We start from the raw sequence: 21328 nt of genomic DNA, 5'->3' as shown, positions 1-21328 counted from the left end.
TGAAGCATACATTTGAATTTGGTGATGTAGGGAAGGGTTTCTGCACATTACAGGAGAAGGCAAGGCAGAATTCCTCTACTTTGTTGGCAGGGATGTGGGTCCACCTGTCTTTTCTGTAGCGGTTTCTGAGAGCAGTTTATGGTAATTAGCAAACATTGACAAATGGTGGCAAACATTGCATTTAAGAGCTGGCCTGTGCAAACTTGTGTATTGGACAGGTGGATTGGAGAGTGATGTAGCCCAGGCCTGGGCTCAGATACAGGTTTAAATCGCCATTTCCTCACCAAAGGGCCTTGGACTAGAGTGTAACCTCCCTTAATCTGTTGGTGAATCTGTGAAATGTGCATTATAATATTCGTTTCTTCCTGGGTTTGTTGTAAGTTGTAAACAGTATTATAACACTCATGAAACACTTAACAAACAGGCACTTAGCAGTGTTCACTCTGTCTGTCCGCCCCGCTTAGCGTGTGTCACAGTCATAAAGGTAGCATGTGCCTGTTGAGGATGCACTGGTAGACCCTTGAATAGGTTGTGAATTTGGTGATTTCCTTTAATCCTTGAAACTGTATATGCCATGGGCAGATATTTTCATGGACAGGTGAGGAATCTCAGGGTAAAGAAGACTGTGTAATTTGCCCAAAGTCAGACCATAATTTTGGGTGCTGGGGCCTCGGTTCAGCATGGGCCCCTGGGCCTTCTGCCCTCTCCGTTCAGCCCCAGAGCCAGACGTGGGGTCGCCTGTCTCCCAGCCCAGTATATCCAGTAGGCAGCAACACAAACCTGGACCTGTGCTGCTTTGCAAAACTCCGGAGGGTAGGCAGGAACTAAGGGGATAAATGTAAAAACAGACGACTGCAAAGTGTGATCAGCTCTGAGAAGGAAAGGAACACGCCTCGCCACGCAGAGCTGGGAACTTTCCCTTCGGGGCTGCTCTGGGGGCATTCATCTCAGCTAAACAAACTCCGGTCCTGCACCAACGCAGGAAGGCAGGGCGCGTGTGACCAGGTTGACTTGGCCTCGTTGATCATACTCATTCCCCATTCAGCGGCAGCTCTTACGGGCACTTACATAGTAAACAGATGTCGGCCATAATCATCACGCACTTTGCTTGGTAGTTTTATTGGCCTCACATTTGAGATGAGGTAATTGAAGCTGGGGAGTTTGTTGCATGCCCGTGATAACTTTGGAAATACCCCCACTGGTCTTTCAACCTAGACTGGTGTGGCTGTTATATCCCAGCCCTGTGAATGGCATCGTGTAGCTTCTACCAAGTGGCGCAAATGACTGACATTGATTTTTCTTAATTCGTAGGAAATGGTATGTGACAATAAGAGAAAAAGTTAGTCAGAAATTGTTTGGAAAACTAGGACAAAATCCAATTCTTCCCCAGCTGGGGAAGCGTACCCAGTGTCACTCACCCCTCTCACTGCCTGGCATCTCCTCCCTGCCGACTCCGTGTTCAGAAGCCACTCTGAGCCTTTGAAGAACATTTTGCCTCATGACACTGTTGACTAAGACCTGCGGCCTCTCTGTCCCTGGTTAACTCTCTCTTCAAAGCCATTTAAATTTTATGCAGGCTCCTCAGCTCAGATGTAAGAATAGCCTCTTTAAACTTCTTGATGCAGCTCCTTAGTGAAGATCTTTCGAAGGAAAACTAGCCAAAACCTGGGAGGTATGCACACAGTGACTGCAAACTCAGCACTTTATGAAGTTCAGAATCAGAGGGGTGGGAGACTCAGGAAAGACTTTCTAAGGTAGAAAGGGAAAGTGAAAGGACGCAGGCTGTGTGAGACTGAAGCATCTCGGTCCCAGCTAGCAAGGCGGCTGCGTTCAGGATGGTATGTGAGGAGTACAGAGTTCTCACAAAGAAAGAAGTGGTGGGATGGGAGGGAGGACAGATAGATTCTTTACTAGGGAAGGAAAAAGTGCGCTGAAAACTTCCTGGTTGAATAAGAGGACTGTGACATGATGTGCTTGTATTTTGGAGAGAAGGGTTTTATGGGGACAGGCATAGGAGAACGCTGTCTGGCTAGGGGGTCAGCACAACAGGGAACCACAGAGAACAGGGCCGACCTCAGGGCCCCTGCTGGGGGAGGGGCTGCCCGCCATTTTGAGCCCTGGGGGCTGCTTCTGTCCCTTAGCTGGGGCCTCAGAACTCCCTTCATATCCCAGTCCTGTTGATACAAGAAAACAGATGTGGGGCATGAGAAGGGCTGTGTCCCAGGCTTTGGTTGAGCCCCTGGAATGTGCCCCACCAGACGTGGGTCCTTGGCTTCATGCAGGAAAGGTTTCAAGAGCAAGCCACTGTTGAGTAATGGTAGATTTATTCACAGAGACACATTGAAAGGCAAGAGAATGGGGACGAGTTGTGGGGTTCGGGTGCTCAGATTAAAAGTAGGTACACACTCCGCAGACAGAGTGTGGGCCTTCTCGGAAGAGGGAGAGAGAGCGGTGACCGCGAGGTGGCGCTGTGTTGCTCGTTTCCTTGGGCTTGGTGGTTTCATATGCTAATAAGTAGACTGAGCAGCCTAAGGGCAAGGGGCTGGGATTCCCAGGGAGTTGGCCATTTCCCACCCTGTGACCTTTTGTGGCTAGCCTTGGGATGGCCATGGTGCCTTGGGGCATGTTATTCACCATGTTACTATTACAATGGGTGTATAATGAAGCTCAAGCTCTGCTAGAAGTTATATCTCTTCATCTTGAGCCTCAAGGCCTATTGGGGATTGAATCCTTCACCATTTTGATGTTAATTGTTGTGGCCTTCCTTGAATGGCTGTGCTCTGCCCCCTTCCATCCTGTCTCACTGTGATGACACAGAGAGAGCAAAGGCCGGGCCCTACCCGTGCTCCTGCATTTAACAGGTGGAGGGGTGGTGTGGGCTGAGGATGACTCTGAGTGGTGAGAAAGATGTTTCAGATTTTCCCACGTGGGACATGGGGACGTGCCAGCAGCCACTGCAGATTGATCTCACGGGCATTATCGCTTGTGTCACTCATCTTTTCTATTTTACTTTTTTTTTTTCAAGTATTTAATCTAAATTTAATATCAGGTTTCTTTAGGAAACAAATTTCTCTTTTTCTTTTCTTTGGGGCTCTTTAGGGGGTAGGTAATTAGGTGTATTTATCTGTTCGTGGAGGCCCTGGCACTTGAACCCAGGACCCCGTGCATGCTAAGCACACGCTCTACCACTGAGCTCTACCACCCATCACATCATCTTTTACTTTTTGCTTTAGCTGCCAAGAATCTTACAGCTGAATTTCTAGTCGGCCTTTAACACTTACCCTAACTTCATGGCATTCATTTTTATGACATTACCTTCCCCTGGTTTCATTTAAGTATTCCATCTCCATTTTGTCTTCACTCTCACTTTTGTCTTTTTGTTGTTATGGTTGTTAAGCTGTGTTTAAAAAAATTGTTTAATTTCTCTTTTAGCAGGAGGCTGAAAGTAAATAAATATGTAAATAAACTTATCACACTTAAATATTTTATACTTTCTAAGCTGTTTAGTAGTTACTTAGAAACCGAATTGAATACTAAAGTGATAAAATTTTTAAATTATTTTTTAATTTTTTATAAAGGTATAGCTGATTTACAATATGATATGTTTCAGGTGTACAATAGTTGCACAATTTTTATTTTTATATTCCATTTATAATTATTGTAAAACATTGGCTATATTCCCTGTGTTGTAAGATCCATCCCTGTAGCGTGTTTATGTTAGATGGAGCAGTTTGTATAAGAAAGCTGGGTAACGCAGGGTCTGGGGAGTGGCTCTGTCTAAACAATGTTCATGGTCACCCTTCCTGTCAGAGCCCAGGCCCTCACTCCTCTCTGCAGGGGAGCGAGTGGAGGCAGCCCTCATCAGCGCTGGCACCACCCTCTGAGTGGCAGTGACAATAGTGACTGTCTGTGGACATGCAAATTGTTGTTCCAGGATGTTTACATGCATTTCTGCATTTAATAATTAAAGCCCTCCTGTGAGGAATCATTTTATGTTTTTAATGAATAATACATTTTATTTTGATTTTGATAGACTTCAAACCTCCAGAAAATGTACTGGAATAGTACAATAAACGCTTAGAGACAGTTCACCTAAAAGGGCACTATTTGCCCTTTTGTGTCTGGCTTATTTTAGTATAAACTTTCAAGGTCCATCCATGTTGTAGCCTCAAACAGTAATTTTTTCTTTTGATTTGATAATATCTTTTTTCTTTTTTTTTTTGTTTTTTGTCTATTTAAAAATATTTTCATTGAATTCTAGTCAGTTTATAATGTTGCATCAGTTTCTTGTGTACAGCACAACACTTCATTTATATAGGAACATACCTGTATTCATTTTCATATTCTTTTTCAACATAAGTTACTATAAGATACTAAATATATTCTCCTGTGCTATACAGTATAAACTTGCTGTTTACTCTATACATACTATCTGCAAATCTTGAACTCCCAAATTATTCCTTCCCACACCCTCTCCCCTCTGGTAACCATAGTTTGGTTTCGATGTCTCTGTGTCTGTTTCTGTTCTGTAGATAAGTTTATCTTTTTGTTTGGTTGTTTTTTCTTTTTTGTTTTTTTTTTTTAGATTCCACATGTGAGCGATCTCATATGGTATTTTTCTCTCTCTTTCTGGGTTACTTCACTTAGAATGACATTCTCCAGGTCCATTCATGTTGCTACAAATGGCATTATTTTATTTTTTTTTTTAATGGTGAATAGCAGTCTATTGTACAAATATACTACAACCTCTTTATCCAGTCATCTGTCAGTGGACATTTAGGTTGTTTCCATGTCTTGCTATTGTAAATAGAGCTGCTGTGAAGATTGGGGTGTAGGTGTCTTTTTGAATTAGGGTTCCTTCTGGATATGTGCCTAGGAGTGGGATTGCTGGGTCATATGGGAGGTCAATTTTTTGTCTTTTGAGGAACCTCTATACTGTTTTCCACAATGGCTCCACCAAACTGCATTCCCACCACAGTGTAGGAGGGTTCCCTATTCTCCACAGACTCTCCAGCATTTATTGTTTGTGAACTTCTGAATGATGGCTATTCGGACTGGCGAGATGTGATATTTGATTGCAGTTTTGATTTGCATTTCTCTGATAATGATATTGAGCATTTTTTCATGTGCCTATCGGCCATTTGTATGTCTTCATTGGAGAAAAGTCTCTTTAGGTCTTCTGCCCCTTTTTAGATTGAGTTGTTTGTTTTTCTTTCTTATTAAGTGTAAAAGCTGTTTATATATTCTTGGAATTAAGCCCTTGTCAGTCTCATTTATTGCAAATATTTTCTCTCATTCCATAGGTTGTCTTTTTGTTTTGCTTACTGTTTCCTTTGCTGTGAAAAAGCTTGTAAATTTAATTACATCCCACTTGTATATTTTTGCTTGTATTTCTATTGCTTGAGTAGACTGCTCTAGGAGAACATTGCTGAGATGTATGCCAGATGTTTTCCCTATGTTTTCTTCTAAGAGGTTTATAGTGTCTTGTCTACATGTTTAAGTCTTTAAGCCATTTTGAACTTATTTTTGTGTATGCTGTGAGGGAGTAGTCTAACTTCATTGATTTACATGCAGCTGTCCAGTTTTCCCTACACCATTTTCTGAAGAGGCTGTCTTTATTCCATTGTATGTTCTCACCTCCTTTGTCAAAGATTCAATGACCAAAAGTTTGTGGGACTATTCTTGGTAATTTTGTTTATCCGTTCATTGATGGATGGATATTGTTTGTAACCTTTGTCTACTCTGAATGATACTGCCATGAATATTGATGTGCAAGTTTTTGTGAGAATATGTTTTCATTCTGTTGGCTGTACAGTTGGCCCGCCATATCTGTAGTTTCCACTTCATGGATCCAGATGGCTGATTGTAAAGGGACTCGAACATCCTTGGATTATGGAATCCAGGATGGGGGGTTCCTGAAACCAACCCCTCGAGGATACTAAGGGATGACTCTACATGTAGGAGTGAAATTGCTGAGCCATATAACTCTAAACTTTTGAGGAAACAACAGACTTCTCCAAAGAAGCTGCACCATTGTCCCTTTCCACTGGCCGCATATGAGGTATCTCTGCCTCCTGAACAACACTTGTTATTGTGCATGTTTTGATTATAACCATCCTGGTGGTTGTAAAATAAGATCTCATTTTCATTTTGATTTGGCTACTGATGCTGAGCTTCTTTTCATATGCGTATTGGCCATTTGTGTATTTTTTTAAATCCTTGGAAATTTTAAAAATTGGGTCGATTTTCTTTGTATTGTTCAGGTTTAAGCATTTGTTATATATCCTGAATACTAGTCTCTTATTAGATACATGCTTTGTAAAATTTTTCTCCTATTCTGCAGATTGTGCTTTCACTTTAGTTCTTTTAAACATTAAAACAATTTCTTTACAGGTGAGGTAATTAGATGTATTGATTTATTTTATTTTTCTTGCTAAGCACGCCCTCTATCAGTTGAGATACCCCCTTCCCCTGTCATTTCACTTTCTTGATGATGTCCTCTGTAACAAAATGGTTTTAATTTTGATGAAGTCCAGTTTATCTGCTTTTTTCTTCTATCACTTGTGCTCTTCGTATTGTATCTAGGAAACCAAAGCCTATCCTAGGACCTCAAAGATTTATACTGTGTCTTCTTTTAGGAAGTTTATAGGTTTAATTTTTACGTTTCTGTCTCTGATCCATTTTGAATTAATTTTTATTTGTTATATAAAATATGGGGTTCCAGATTCCAGATTCATTCTTTTGCCTGCAGATACCCAGCTTTCCCTGCACCATTTGTTGAATAGACTATTCTTTCCATGGAGTGTTGTTGGCACCCTTGTGGAAAACTGACTGTAAATGTAAGTTTTTCCCCCTGGGATTTTATTGTGTCTCATAGATTTATTTATCCAAACTTATGCCAGTACCATACTGACTTAGTACTATAGATTTTTAGTACACTTTAAAGTGAGTCATCCCACTTTGCTCTGCTTCTTCAAGATTGCTTTGGCTGTCCTGGGCCCCTTGCACTTCCATATGAATTTTGGGATAAGTTTTTCAAGTTTTGCAAAGAAGTCAGCTGGAATTTTGATAGGGATTCCACTGAATTTGTAAATCACTTTGGGGAGTCTTAATATTTTTAACAATATTGTCTACCATTCCATCAACATGAGATGTCTTCCATATATGTAGATCTTTTAAAATGTTTTGATGATACTTCAAAATATTCAATGTACAAATCTTGTAAATTTTTGTTAAATGTATCTCTCATTTAATTTTTAATGCTGTTGTAAATGGAAAGTCTGAGCTTCTTGAGGTAGGACTATATATCAATTTGTTTATTTCTAGGATTTCTACGCAGCAACTACCCTAGGTTTATATTTGCAACATAAATCTATCCACAACTCTTCCCACCCCCATGTTATAAGAAACCAAGACCCAGGTTAAGCTACCTGAACACCTATGTGGAAGTGAGAAATGAGACCCTTGGGTGGGGCTTTGTGAAGATGATACTGAGAGCTTATTTAGGATGGCTTCATCTTAATTTCTTTTAAACAACACTTTCGGTGTAGTCAGATATATTAAGAACATGCCCTTTTGATGTGCAGAGGAGCTAAGACTATTATCAAATAATTTCTAGAGAGAGTGTTGTACTTGAAATCTAATTTGCATCAATCTTTGAAGATTTATGTTTCAGGAGCTTTGACTAAAGAACACCTGTCTTTATTCTTTAGTGACAATTAAATGCTCAAGCAACATGTAATAGTCTGAGAAACTGCCCCCGCCCCATAGTGCTGGGTGGCTGCAGCTGTAACCGGAGTCAGCGCTTACCTTTCCCAGTATGCTTGTGCTGATCCGCTCAAAGGGGTTCGTCCAACAGTTTGTCTGTAGTCTGTTGGACATAGCCATAAAACATTGAGTTAAGGTTGCTGGAATGCATTATATTCTTATTAATAATAAGTAAGCACATATTGAGTACTTACTGTATGTTGGGAATTGTCCCTCAGCCTCACATGAATATTATTTCTCTTAAAACCTCACATATTTTCTTGTTATTCTCACTTTACAGATAAGGAGACTGAGAATTAAGTCTTCTCTCTTTGGGTGGAGCTCATTATCAATGACGGGAAGTTGTAAGGAAAAAGATATTGTTTCATCCTGAGAAAACATTTTTCTGAGAGTCAGCAGTGAAGAAGGTGGACACTGAAGAAGGTGATCATTGTTCGATTGAGACGAGCCCCGGGTTGTACGGAGTCAGCATCCCTGTCCTGGACACAGCCAGTGTAGAGCTGCGTGGTGGGTGAGGCGGCGATGCCGCGCAGGGAACGCAGATGCCGGGCCGTTGGGCTGTGCTCAGGCCCGGTGGGGCTTTCTCCTAAGGGCAGTGGACAGTCATTGACAGATTTTAAGTAGGGGAGTGGGGTGCTCTCGTAGATCACTTTTGTCTTGTAGAATGCTTAGAAACATTTAGAAGGCTCAGCAGGAGGTGATGTGATGAGTCAGATTAGGGTGGCTGCCAGGTGTAGGAGTGTAGAATTTTCAAGTGGTTTTCAGTCCCAGTTTTGTGGCTCAGTAGCCGTGTCACTTTGGATGATGCACTCAAGGAAAAGAAACAATTTATCTAATCAATAAATGCAGTGATGTACCGACCTCCCAGGACTGCTGTGGAGATCCAGTGAGATAACGTGTGCACAGTGTGCAGCATGGTACCCAGCACAGAGTCAGAGCTGAGTGCCAGTGAGTATCTGGTAGGACAGGTGTGGGTGGTGGGACTCGGTGACTGAGGAAATCTGGGCCCTGAAGGAGGGGTCCAGTCACATCTGTGAGTGATGGGCCTGAGCTTGGAGAGGCAGAGAGACCTTGCCCCCCGACCAGGGGCCCTGGGCAGGACGGCTATGGGAGGAGCACCATGAAGTCAGCTCTTTGCAGGTGGAGTTGGTGTTGCCCTTGTGACATCTAAGTGTAGTGTCACGAGCTCAAAGAGGAGGTCTGGGCCCAGGCTGTGAATTTTCCTATAATCTTAATCCCTGAGGACGCTGAGGTAGTGATCACTGAACGTGAAGACATACTTTACAGGACAAGTGAATAGTAGTATCATCTCTGTCATCAAAGCTCACGTCTCTTTATTCATCACCCACTTTGCTAATTGGGTACTTACAGAGCTCACTTCACCGACCTCCCATGGGCTCAGGCTCCACAGTAAAGAGCTGGTGAGCCTCCCTCCTTTCCAGAAGACGACACATTTTGCTGGTAGCCTTCTGTACCTCGCCAGACTTAGAATTTTAGTTTGTTGATTTAATTCTAATTTCTATTAGCCATCTCCTGACAAGAGAGACCTTTTACCTCATGGTCATATTTCAATTAGCTGTTACTGAGAATTGCTGATCTGATCCATAGAATAAGTATTATATTAACCTTGTAGAGTACTTATCATTTTTCTGTCTTTGCCCTTTAATTTTGTATGCCCTTTCTCTATCCTATTTGGGGCCTTAATTTTTTTTTATTTAAAAGATGTCTGTTTGCAGTTAAGAAAACAAAAGGAAAAATACACATGATAGCTAAACATAGAAAATATCTAGTGTGTTTTCTGTCTTGGCAATGGAGGGTTGTAGAAACTTATGAAAACCTTCATTACACAAGTTTCTTAATATGCGGATTAAGAAATAAAACCTTCCTTCCTCATCTTTCAAGCTGCACAGCTAATTGTCAAGAAAGTGAGGGGAAATCCTCAGAAGCCAAGACAAACCAGAAAGCAGGGATTCTGGGTGATACATGAGCCTTAGAAGCCCTGGGGGGCCTGTTGGCTCCTGTACTGAGTTTCAGTTGCCTTGACAGTAGGGCAGGAGGTGAGCCCGAAGCCTCTCACACTGGGAGTTGGATGACTGATCATATGTAAGGCCAAGCCCATTCCGAGAAGCATGGTTTACTAAAGGGTGAACTAGGAAAACAAAATTCCTCAAGGCAAAACAGTAAGGAAAGTCAATTTTGTTGGAAGAGGGGAAAAATTACAAATCCAAAGTAAGGATAAAGTTTAACGCTCTTCTGGCATGAGAGTGACCACAAACTCCTGGCAGAGAAGCACAGCTACTCCTGGAATGAGAAGCTGTGGTTTGAATGAATCAGTGAGCAGCCATTCCGAAAAGGCTTCCAGAGTCTTGTGGATCAAGATACTGGACGGCAAACACCTCTCTTCCAAGGTCTTATTCAAATAACTGGAAATGTTTTAAAGGAAAGAAGCCATAATCATAGTTCTATTTATTAACATTACTATATGCTAAGAATTCAGAGGTGACTATCGAGTTGACTCCTCATTTATGGACCTTAGTTTCTCTTTGGGGAGAAAAACTGACATAGTTGGGGAGCTTGGTAGAGGGAGTTGTTAGTCTGTTGCAGTTAGCCAGGAGAGGAGATTAAGAAAGCAGTGAAGGGTGGGTGAACTTTTTAGCTGAGGACAGACAGTCTTGTTCAGTTGGCTTTTAATTGCAGGCTCAATGAGCTGTCACTGGAGGGAATAGATCTTACGGAGGATGGACTTAGCTCAGGCCTCTTTAGAATGGACACGTGAAACTGGAGAAAGACAGTCAAATCTGTGCAGACATTAAAGTTCACTTGAACATGCTCCATCCCTGAGCCAAAGATAGGACAAATATGCAGCACTTCTTAAGGACAGAGGAGTGGTTTCTAAGGTTCTCCAAGAATGAATCCCAGGGAGCCGGGATGGCCAGTTGTCAAACTGTGACTTTGCTCTTTGGACGGTGTACCCACCAAGGGTATTGGACTTTTATAGGTTTCCATTTCTCTTTAATACACGTCAGGTGATTAGGACGTGGGCACAAATATTTGACACCTTGTCGAGGCGACTTTGGTTACCTGCCTAGAAGCACGGGCACTGCTATGGCTGCGTCATACATCTTGCCGCCCATTCCGTTCCCCGGCTCAGTGATCACGGCAGAGTGGTCCCTTGTTGACCTGTCCGTCTCCTCTGTGACATCATAACCCATGAAAAGACCGGAGCATATTAACGTGGTTTTCTTAAAGTCAAAGGAACAGATCAAATATGGATTCAGATTTGTTCTTTCCTACTTCAGTAGTGCCATGGAGAAGGCAGTTTGGGCAGCTTTTTTAGGGCCCTGGAGGCTTTCTCTCTCAGCCTCTGGGCACCTTTATTGAAAACCCTTCATAGCTGTCTGGAGTGCTGTAAAACCACTCCGCCTGTTTTGCCCTGAAGAAGTGTTCAGTTTATAACTCATCTCTACTCCTTGGAAAACAACTCAATAAAAACTCAGTTGGTTTCCCACCAGCCATGGGCAGGGGTGGGGAATACCTTGTTATTATTTCATAAAATAAAAATAACAATAATAATAATAGTGTTAATAATATTAATAAATAATAATAGTAAAAGAACTCTTAAAACAGCACTGGGCACATTGGAGAGAGTCAATAAATGCTTCCTGGCTTAAGTCAAAAGTGATGACTCAGTGATTCCATGGCTGCTGTATTTGCTGAGCTAATTACTCCTTTGCTCCATTACACATTTTTTTTAACTGAAAAAGAAATACATGCAAATGGTTAAAAAAAATTCCAACAGAGCCCAAAACTACACAAGTGAAAGAAGTTTACCCTCATCCTCTGTTCTTCCAGCCCTCCCTGGAGATGCCACTGTTCACTATCCTTTGTGTGCTTTTCCAGATATGGTATGCACATTCCCAACTATGTATGTAAATTCCTTTAAAGTTTTAGTTATTTTTAACTTAAAGGGATTTAAATCCTCAACTGGCTTCTGCCCGGGAAATAGAACAGAACAAATCTGACTGCATATTAGATCCTTTCATTTGACTTTAACCCTATGCTCTGTCTCCTAGGCTTCATCTTGCTTGTAAAACAATGTTGCTTAGAGCCAGAAATATACAGGAGAGCCTATTCTGAAGGCTCTGACCTTTAAGGATATTTAACACTTTTTCATTCATAAAAAGATAACAAATTACAGAATAGAAAATAACGTTTGTTTTGTTGGAGGTTTACAGAGATTTGACCCAGGCAGATAGCTGCAAGAACAAAGGATTCTAACAACAAGGAATTCCTACACCAGGAAGATTGCAACAACCAAGCACGTAGGAAAGGAGCCTGAATTCTGACTTGGGGAGATGGTTTTCCAGGACATTATTTTGCCATCTAGGTCTACAGAAAGTTGCTATTCCATGCCCCAACACCTGGTCTCCCAACTTACTGGCCTGTCCTGCATTAAGGAGAATGAATTTGGACACAGTAACACTCCTATCTTCCTAGCAAGCTGGGCACTGGAATAGTTTGCCATCTAGGTCTACAGAGACTTGCTATTCCTTGCCCCAACACCTGGTCTCCCAAATTATTGGCCTGTCCTGCACTGAGGAGAATGAATTTGGACTCGGTAACACTCCTATCTACCTAGCAAGCAGGGCACTGGAACTGAGTGTTATGGAAACAACAGGCCAGCCAAGAAACAAGCACCACTGGGAGGGTTGGAGTACTCAGATTTATTATGCCGGCGGGCTCAGAGGGGCTTCTGCTCCGAAGTTCTGAGCAACTCCAAGACATGCACATGAGGTTTTAAAGGGTTAATTACAAGTAAGGGGTATTAGCCAATAAGGCTCAAACAACAAAAATCAAGGAATCAGTACACTGGAGCTTATCAACTTGTAATAGATCACGTTACTGACAACTGTTGAGGTTGGATTTACGAGTTAGCTTGTTAGCCCAGTAAACTGACACTAAACTTCAGATTTACGAGTTAGCCCAGCAGAATTTAGATCAGTAAACCGACATTTATCACACTTAGATTTGTGACTTAGCTTGTTAGCCCAGCTGGGCTTTTCCTTTACATGAGGATAGCTCTCCCACACCCAGGGAACTAATGTGAGCCCTTGATGGTTCCACTAGGGTGGGGTGTGGTTTACCCAGGAGGGATGGGGACTGTGCACCAACACTCAGGCAGTCTGCTCTGTCTGGGGCTCTGATCTTGTACCACCCCTCTCCCCGCCAGCCCAACATCTGGGAGAGAGGAACTAAGGCAGAGATCATGCCTGCCTGTTTCCCACAGTGTAAAAGGGGAATAGGTACTGTTCCCAAGGTAGTTCTGAGCGACAACACCTGCCGGTGCTGGTTCCCAGAGCAACAGAAAACCCAGCTCCGCGTGGGGGCAACGGGTGTGATACCCATAGGGGTTCTGCAGAAGCATCGGATGGAGGGCTGGATCAGAGAGGTAAAACATGAGCTGCGGGCCTTGAAGGGTAACAGAATGGTGCAGAGGCAGGACTGCCGCCTCCTTCGGGGTGCCCCCAGAGGTAAAGCTTTTTCTCTCCATCTCCGCTACGACCCTCCCCTCTCCAGATCCATCCCTTTTCTCTGCTCTTCCGGTCCATCTGTCTCCCTCCACTTTTCCCCTCCTCTCCTCCCCCTCCCATCTTCTCCCTCCCTCGCTGCCCCACCTTCTCTCGCAGAACCCAGAGTGGATCGCTGGCCCTCCTGCGCATGGGCGGTCGGTGCCAGCTGGACCGCGGGTTGGAAGCTCCAGCTCCGAGCCGGGGATCGGCCCCAAAGGCTTCTCAGCTCTGTCGACCGGTAGGCCTTTAGCTCCTGCCCGGGGCCGGGGCCTCTGGCTGTGGAAGTGCAAGGTGGGGGGCTCCCGGGAAGGGGTCAGGCGGCTGCGGGAGGGCGGTCGGCATGTCACAGCCCCCCAGGGCGCCAGTCTGCCTGTGTTCAGCTGAATTGCTCTGGCCAGACCCCTCTGCCCGCGCAACCTACCCCGGCGCCCCGGCCACACATGTCCATGGCCAGGTGTGCACCTGCAGCCCCTCACCCAGCCGGGCCCCCCTCAGTCCGTGGCTGGCGTCCCCTTGCCCTCTCCCGCCCGCTAGTCCTCTCCTCCCGGGCTGCCTCTCCTTGGCCGCCGGCCCGTCCCCGCCCCTGGGCGGGCTGTGTCCCGGGCGGGAGGGTTCTGCGGACCCGAACGGGGGCAGGCGGCTGGGGCTGGGGCTGGCCTCCGAGCGGGGCTGCAGCCCGCGTTTCCACCAACCCCCCACCCCCGCTTTCCCTGCCCCGCGACCCCGGGGCTGCCCTGCTCTTCCTTTCCTGCTCCCTGAGGACAAGCTCAGCGGCGTGGGCGCCGCTCCCTGGGCTGAGAGCCTCCGGCTGTAAAGCCCAGCTTCTGGTGGATTCGGGAAATTGGATCCTCAGTGCTGAGCGAGCTTCTGTCTCCTCCCTCAGTGTTTCAGCCCCAAGTAAGTACCTTGAACACTTTCAGGTGTTATGATGGCGGTGCTGGTTGATGTCACGTGTTTTTATAGTGCCAGGGATTACAGTGTTAAAAGCAGGGCTTGGTTCAGTTAAAAATGAGCTGAAGGCATGAGGCTGTGACATGCTCCTTCCTTCCCACTCCCAGTGTGAAACGTGTAACCGTCGATTTTAAAAAGATAGTTACAGTCCCTAACTAGCCCAGCCCAGCTAGGGTGCGTTAACAGGAACAGCACCACCAGAGGCGTTGGAGACCCAGGGACACTGCAGTCCTAAAGAGCTCCTGGCACAGTTTGTTTTGTTTTGGTTTTTTGTTTTTCTTAAATCGTGGGGCAGACTAGTAGTATAGAGGGAAAAATAATTGTCAAGAAATATTTTTTCATATAACAGCTTTATTGTGATATTGTTCACACACCATGAAGTCCATCCATTTAAATGGTACAATTCAGCAAGTTTTAGCATATTCACAGTGGTGCAACATTTATTATTCCAGAACGTTTTCATCACATCCGAAAGACCAGTGAAAATGAGTGACATACCCACCCCTCCTCAGTGGTGTTTCTAAAGAAGTTTCATGCCTATTCCTGACCATAAAATAACTTGTTACCTTCCATGAAATATCTGGTAGGAATTCTAATCAGAATTGCAATGAATCTGTGTATCAAAACAGGAAGAATTAATGTCTTTATGGCATAAATTTCTTCTACCCATGAATATATCTGGGACTGTATCTTTTCATCTCTCCAGAGCCTGGCCCATGGGAAGTCCTCACTAATTTATGGGCTTGTGAATGATGAGATTCTATACATCGTTAGTTGCTACTGTAGCCTTTCACAGAAGAGAAAAGTAACCTCAGTGAAGCCAAGTGACTCTCTAATGGTCAGAAAGAGTGACAGCCAGTGCTGGAGTGATCCAGTGGACTTGGTGCTTGCAACCAGGATTCTCCAGCACCTACAGCTAAGGGGATTACAGAATTCTTTTTTTTTTCTTAATGGCGTTTCTTTTATTTTTACTTATTTTTTTAATTTATTTTTTATTGAAGTGTAGTCAATTTACAATTTTAGTTTCAGGTGTACAGAAGAGATTCAGTTATAAACATATGCATATGTATATACATATGTTTTAGATTGTTTTTAGTAGAACTCATTACAAGAAATTGAATATAGTTCCCTGTGCTATATAGTAGGCCCTTGTCATTTATTTTATATTTATTAACGTGTATCTGTTAATCTCCCCTTTCCTGCCTGCTAAGAACAGTTTGCTTTCTATGTCCATGAGTCCATTTGTAGCAGCACCGATTTTCCTAGTAATATATGCTCTTTAGCTGCTTTCAGTTTCAGTAATTCCATGTTATCTGTGAGCGCTTTTCTTCTGGTGGCCTTTATGTGGTTTGCACACGTGGTAATAGAGATCTGTATTTGGGAGAACTCCAGGCCTCGTGTAGTCCCTGGTACAGAGTGCCCACTGAGTTGATGCTTGAACTGGGAAAAAAAACATAGTAAATGTTGGAATTTCCACTATGGTTGAGACTTCCAGGTTTCTGTAACCTGTTTACCCCACCTTATTATTGGCTGCCCCCATACTGGGTAATTTGGTGGAAATTCATGGTATGGTGGTGTAGAGACAGGGCCTTGTATGCTTCTTCTCTTTCCGTTTTCTAACACTCATTCTCCTGGGCCTCCCAGAACCTCCCTCAGTAGTGCCCAGGGCTGGCTTGGTGCTGTGCTGAGGCAATATTTGTTAATAAGGCCCTTTCCTCATCTCTTCTGACCCTCCATTTCTTTCTCTGCACAATGAGGGCTTAGACTAGATAAGTGCTTTTCAGTTTCTTTTAAAGCCATGTTTCCTTTGAGAAACAGAAAATGCAAATCTCTCCTCCCATCCCAACACTTTAGATTTTGTTACTTCCTGCAAGGAGTCACATAGCTCTTTGTGGAAAATTGATGTGATTGTGATTCCAGGTGGCACAGAAAATACTCTTCAGAGATTTATTGCAGGGAGAGGGCAGAAAAGGGGCAGTATGTCAAACTTTCTAGTGTGAGCACTGGAGCAGGGGCTTGGATTTAAATATGGTGTCTGTCGTGGCCTCTCTTTTATCTTGCACAATATGACAAATCTCTCTACCTCAGTTTCTTAATGTGTCAAGTTGGGGTGATAATATTTTAAGGCTTTTGTGAAACATTATACACATAATCTATTTGTGTCTCAGTAGAAACAACACCTGCAAGGGATTCAGGGATTTAAAAAAAAAAAAAATTCTTGCCCATAGCACTATGTCGCTGTGTATTTTAAATTACCTGGATTGTTATGGTTGAGTCTAAAGTCCATCGTGGGTCAGGTGGCCCATAGTTCTCTATGCCCCAGATTGCCCCCTCCTCCCCAGTCCTCTTCCTCAGTCCAGGATGAAGTTCCCTACTAGATTTACACAGAGGTTTTGTGGAAATGGCTTTTCATTTTATTGTTTCACCAAGAAGGGCTGCCATCATGATCTCTGTGGTCAGATTTTGAAGGGCTGCCATCTTGCTGTCTAGTCAGGTGAAGGCTATGCAATTGGGAGTTTCTATTTAATAAAAAGGAAAAAAATTACAAATAGAAAATTAGAACAAGGGTGGTGACAGGGGCTCTTTGAAGTGAGCACCATTAGCTTTGTTAGCTTCAGGTGCAGTGGTCTCTTGCCACGAGGACCCATCCTCTTGCTCTGAAGTTGGAGGGACCAGTGGGTTCAGTGGGAATTTTAACTGAGTGTATATCATGTGCTGGGCATTGTCCTATTTTTTCTATGTGTTCCTTTTTTGAGACACTGATCACATTTCACTTCAATAGCTTCTTTAAAAAAGTAGAAATTTTATTTTGAGATATAATGTAGATTCCCATGTAGTTGTAAGAGATAGTATGGAGAGGGCCTATGGACCCTTTTCCCAGTTTTCCTTAATGGTTCCATCTTGCAAAGTTGGGTTACGATTCATTACTGACTCACTAACATTTTGAGGTTTGTGTTATTGCCATCATTTCTATTCACGATTAAACTGGGGCTTAGAGAAGCACACACGCCTGACCAGGTCACCCACATGGTTATTGTAGAGACGGGTGAAACGTGGGCTTGGGATTTCCAAGCAGTACCATTATGATGGTCTGTGGCAGGGAGCAGCATTCATTTTGCTTCTTTATTCATTCATTCAACAAACATTTATTGAGTAACCTCTGTGGGTCAGATGCTTTCATAGTGTATTCTGATTCTTCAGCAGTACTGAAAATCAGGTAATATTTACTTTTTTTTAAATCTGAGAAAATTAGCTCTGAGAGGTTATTACCCCCCTGAAGGAATTATAGCTCATAAAGGAGGGATAGTAAATTTGTAGTCACCCCTTTTTATGCAGGTGGTACCCTAGGCATTTTACATTTGCAAACTTCCGTAATCCAGATATATTCTTGTAAGGCAAGGATTTTTTTTTTTAATTGAAGTATAGTCAAGTTTACAATGTTGTGTCAATTGAAAGGTGTTTTTTGAATTTTGAATTAAAAAGTATTTTTTGAGGAGGGTAATTAGGTTTACTTATTTGTTTCATTTATTAAAATGAGGTACTGGGACCTCGTACATGATAAGCATGTTCTCTACCACTGAACTGTACCCTCCTCCCCAAGGCAAGTTTTCTTATTCATTATTCTGCAGCTTAGGGTTACAAATAAATTGGAATTGAAATCCAGATCTTTTGTTCCTACTGTTGTCCTTTTCTTTATATTCTGCTGAAGGGGGTTGCGGAAAGCAGGTCCTTTTTTCATTTCTTTATTCAGCATTTTTGAGCAGTGACTTTGCATCAGGGCCTTGCTAGGTGCTTTGAAACAGAAAACAAGAAATGACGCTTCTCTGCAGGGGCAGGAATCCTAGACCTAAAGCTGGGTAAAGTGATCCGAGCTAGGGTAGCCATGTGCAGGCTCTGAAGGACAAACTGTACCCCTGGATTTGCTGGCGCTTCCCCTGCCTTCTGGCTGGTACACACCAGGTCACCGCAACCCAGAGGCGCCCACAGCCCACAGCACAATATTTACATCGATCTCCTCTCCCCTCTCGGCAGGGCCTGCAACATGAGCATCCCTGACTACGTGCAGTGTGCTGAGGACAATGAGACTCTTCCCGTGGTGGTCAAACCAGTGGGGATCATCTCAGAGGAGAATTTCTTTTGCATCTATAAGCGAATATCCTTGGTGAGCCAGATCAGACCGTGCAGCTCCCAGGGCGCAATCTGTATGCACTACAGGCACCACTATGCGCCCAAGAATGGATGTAGCGTCTTCCAGACCCACCGCATGGTTGTGGGCCTTGTCACCATTACCGACTGCCTCTCGGCCAAGGCCTTCGAGAAGCTCCACGTGCAGAGGAGCTGTATGGCATCACGCTGAATGACTCTCAGCTCTTTGTCTTTGTGCTGCATGGGGAGGTAAGCCAAACAGCCGCGCACCGACGTGGCCTTCAATCTACGAGGACTGCAGGGTGGTGGAGAAGAGGATCGAGGACTTCACTGAGTCACTCTTCATCTTGCTCAAGTCCAAGTGGCTGGATGGGGCCCCTGACAAGTCTGGGGACAAGATCCCACTCCTCTGCATGCCGTTTCAGAAGGAGGACTTCATGGGAGTGGACCCAGACAGCAGGTAAGTTTACCTGGAGGCCAGTCCACCCTGGCTGTGTGCCGGGTTTCTTCTCTCCATCCAGAAAGGGATCAGCACGGAATAGGACTCTCTTGTATCCAAGGGGGGAGGGAGGTGCAGCCCGCCGGTTTACAGACATTTAAAAGTGAATCCGCCTTTGTTTCAGAGAGATCCTTTTAGTGATAGTGTTAGAGCACTTACTCCTGCTTTTCAGCCAGGACCCTGGTGAGACCCCTGGAGTTGCTGTTCAATAGAGTAGCCACAGCCACTGATGCTAGGAGCACTGGGGAGGAGGCTGGTCTGAGCTGAGATGTGCTGTAGTTCAAATGCACATGAGACGCTGAGGCTTGTCTACTAAAAGCATATAAACTATCTTGTTACTTTCTCTATTGATTACATGTCAAAATGATAGTATTTTACATACAGTAGCTTATGTAAGATATGTTCTTAAAATCAGTTTCTAGTACTTGTTTTTTGTTTGTTGGTTTGTTTCTTTGTTTACCGTTTTAAATGTGGCAACTGGGAAACTTTCTTTACATGGCTCTCATTTCATTTCTGTTGGGCAGCGTTTCCTGGGACAGTCTCATTCCTTTGCTTATAGATGAGATGCTGAATCCCGAGAGGCAGAACGAGGCGCTGGTTGAGCTGGCTTGGAGCCAGTGTCTCCTGCCTCCCAGGCTCAGCACCTGTTCGGCTCAGGCCCTCTTTTCCTGCCCGACAGGCAGCATGCCATGTTAGGACATCAGAAACACCGCCAGGGACCTCCGAATGAACTCCTTATGCAGGGAAAGGCGTATCACGGAGTATGGGAAAGAGCAGAGAAATGTTCATCCTCACTTTGTCCCTGTGATTAAGTCAACGGCCCCACTTTGCCTCGGAATTACAGACGAGCTCTTCTGGGCTGCCTAACCCCCCAACTTCTGCTCTGTTTCCCCGTGTATCTATTGTGCTGTCCCTCGGGCAGAAGAGGGTGAGATGCCTTTGCCGAGAGGTGGTCCCCCTTTGCTGGGGAGAGTGAGGGAATCTGTGTACCCCCGGCCTACGGCCTCGGTCCTTGAGTCTGGAGAGGGCTCATGGCGGTCCCACAGGTGATGGTCGGAAGACCTGGCACGTGCTGCCCTGCCCGCTGTGGAGGCGGTGCTCTGTGATACTTGAACTTAATTAAGATCAGATTCTAGTTTCTGGTTGTTGGTAAGTTGGAGGAGAAGATGCCAGAGAATTGATAAAAAGAATATCCAGAACAGCCCTGTGAGTGACAGGCAAGAGGACTCGAGTCCCACCTACGTGAGGTGCCTAGCGCGCTCTGGATGAATTTCCTGTTCCTCCGGGACATGCTTAAGGAAGGGGCAAGGCATGTCGTGGCCATGATCTGTTCTTGTCCTCACAGGGCCCTGTGATCTACATGCCCGCACTCCCCATCTGTTCCTTGGAGATGAGGTGTCAGGTTTAGGAGCCTGGGCACTGCTGAGGGCACAGCTGCCAGCACCGTGCTACACCGAGGCTGGCTCCGTTCACCCCACATGTCACCTCCTGCTGATCCACCAGGCGTCAGTCAAGGTAGGTGCATCGGTGCAACATAAGCAGGGACCACCTTCTCCCCCTGGACAGAAAGGTGGTTGAGCAGTGGAAGCCTGGAGCCCTGCCCCAGCCCCCTGGCCAGTGCCTCCTCTTTTGTCACAGGAGGCACTGGTGACATATTTGCTCAGCAACTGCTTGGCTCTGAGTCTGCGGACCCACCAGAGAATTCCTGCTTGTTTTTGCTTTTTGAAGTCTGCCCTTGGGATTTGGAGGAGTAGCTGGATATGTGCTTAGCACATAGTGGTTGACACAGTCACCATTGTTTACCCAGAACCTCGTGTACCAGGCATGGCTCCCGGCATCAAAATATAGCAGCGCATTAAACCTCCCTCCTGGTGCGTCTGTCTGTTTTGGTACCGTAAGGTCTCAGCCAGCATCTTAACGTCAGTGAGAAAACGCAGCCAGTGAGCTGGGGTCAAGCACGTTCTCCTCCAGTCACTTTTACTCCATTGTTGCTTTTACTATTCCTCAGACATTAATTTTTTAAACAATGCTTTGGTGCAGGAACAGAGCCTAATTCTCTCCTGCTACTCTTGGTGGAAGTGCGTAAAACTGTCCAGCCTGAAATGTGACCACAGTTTGTAGCTTAACACCTGCCTAGACCCATGTATGTGGAGTTTTGGTTAGGGGCGCTGACCACGTTGGGGTCCCCCGTCAGCGCCGCTCCCCTCAGTCCCCTGCTCTCCCTGGAGCAGGAGTTGAGGGTGGGTCTCACCATCCCCGCGTTCCTGGCCTCACACACTCACGTAAATTCTTGTACGTGCTGTCAAAGTCATTTTTGTTCTTGTGTGTTTCTAATTTTCTCTTGTTCCTCTTTTCCTTTTTCTTTATTCCTTTTTCTCTTGTACTGCCCTGTGAG

General features: G+C 44.6%; 1 protein-coding gene across 9 annotated transcripts in view; it reads left to right on the top strand.

Annotated features, from left to right (window-relative positions):
• The window catches only part of LOC141578906 (uncharacterized), a 203937-nt gene that overhangs the window by 72240 nt on the left and 110369 nt on the right, over positions 1–21328 (top strand). For all 9 annotated transcript variants that reach the window (XR_012509805.1, XR_012509804.1, XR_012509803.1 and 6 more), the window contains 4 exons: positions 6752–6839; positions 8048–14234; positions 18321–18894; positions 20279–20448. The gene's annotated coding sequence lies outside the window, so the exon portion shown is untranslated. The remainder of the gene's footprint in view (positions 1–6751; positions 6840–8047; positions 14235–18320; positions 18895–20278; positions 20449–21328) is intronic.

Source organism: Camelus bactrianus, chromosome 1 (genome assembly GCF_048773025.1).
Source record: "Camelus bactrianus isolate YW-2024 breed Bactrian camel chromosome 1, ASM4877302v1, whole genome shotgun sequence".
In the NCBI taxonomy this organism is placed as follows: Eukaryota; Metazoa; Chordata; class Mammalia; order Artiodactyla; family Camelidae; genus Camelus; species Camelus bactrianus.
The sequence above is the reverse complement of the archived record's forward strand: the minus strand, read 5'-3'. Positions and strand labels throughout refer to the sequence as shown.